The following is a 1,776-nucleotide window of genomic DNA, read 5'->3' as shown; positions in this document are numbered from 1 at the left end:
GGGGGTAGAGGTTGGGGGGGTTGCAACCGGGGGTACAGGGAGTAACTCCCCATGGATGGTTTTGTAAGAACTAGTGGATTGACTAGTCATTCCTCTACAGTGCTGAAAAAATAAACCAAAAAATATTATATTTGATTAATAAAACAAATAACCATTAATTGCAAAAGAAAATATAACATTAAAATTAATTTCATAAATTATCAACTCCAGATTCTTTATTTGGCTTTTTATACCATTCTTATATTGTACTTTTAAAATGTATTAATTGATGTTTTAAAATATCAAAATCAATATAGTACTTTTAGAAACACGACATAGAAACAACATCAACAATAGAATTTCCAGAAAATCTAGGGACATATTGTCCCATCTCCTAAATTTGTATAATACCTAAACTCGTAAGCGTAGGTGTATATAAATACATCATTATTGAGTAGCATCCATTTTACATGCAAAGAAATAGATGAGATCATGCTTCCAAATGCTCCACGTCATGAAATAATAGCTTATTTCAGAAATGTGAAGAACTTTAACATCATATTGTCCCAAAAATTATAAAACTTAACATCATTATCTTTTTAACCTAACAAGGCGACACTATGACTATAATCTTGAAATTATGATATATTTTTTCAACATTAGCAGCATAATCTTACAGTTGCGGCTTATTTGTGTTTTCTTCCTTTCACACACTCCAACATATAATTTCAATATGCAAATCTATAAATTCTTGAATTCGAAATTGAGTAAATCTAAAATGTAAATTTTAAAATTTTAAATGTATAATCTAAAATATAACTTTTTATTTTATATTTCAGAATGTATAATTTAAAATGTTCTTTTTATCTTGAACATATAATTCAAAATACCAAAGTTATATTTTAGATTATATAATTAAAAATATATTTATATTCAAAATTTTATAATCTAATATGTATTTGGTACTTACACCTTTTGTTCCTTTTTCAAAAAGAGAGCAAAGAATTTTAAACTTTATCATTAAATATATGTTCAGATCAGCGGTTAAAATCATATTGAAAACATTCAAATGTGTTAAATTTATATTGATTTAATGCAATGACATATCATAATCAAAAGTTTTTGGAATGACCAACATAATATATTCAAAATTTATATATTTAATATTTGCCATTATTATAATAAAAATACATATTTTAGTATTAAAATATGCTTTTCCTTAAAAAAAATTAGTTATGAAGTTATATTTAACATTAACCCTATTTTAAACTAGTTTTTTTTTTTTTTAATTTCATCCTTTCCACTCATTTCATATTTATATTACAAATAATTAATATAAAATTCCTTACGTGCAATTTTTTGAATTTGAAAAAAAGATTCCTGTATATAATGTTAGAATTGGATTATTAATAGCATGTTTAAAAATATGCGAAGAAGTTAAATTTATCTTATTTTTATCACAAATGTTTATCTAATTGTTTCTATTTAAAAAATTTAAGGAATTGAATAAGTTAAATGATTAATCTTCTTCTCCATGTTAGGAGACTTCAAAGCATAAGAAAAAAAAAACTGAGAAAAACAAATTAAATTCGTGTTTATTTGGGCTTTCATGATAGAAATGGAGTTTCAAAATTAATATAAATAATGTACTTAGCCAATAATTCCAAACAGTAGAATTTGTGACATCCCATAAATTATATGGTACAATATAATATAACAGGATATTATCATTATAATATGACAGAGCAGTATGAACATGTACATAGAAACTCTAATCAGTACAGTCATCCAAAATGA

The sequence above is a fragment of the Vigna radiata genome, chromosome 10, assembly GCF_000741045.1.
Source record: "Vigna radiata var. radiata cultivar VC1973A chromosome 10, Vradiata_ver6, whole genome shotgun sequence".
NCBI classification, from domain to species: Eukaryota; Viridiplantae; Streptophyta; class Magnoliopsida; order Fabales; family Fabaceae; genus Vigna; species Vigna radiata.
Note: the sequence above shows the minus strand (reverse complement) of the source record.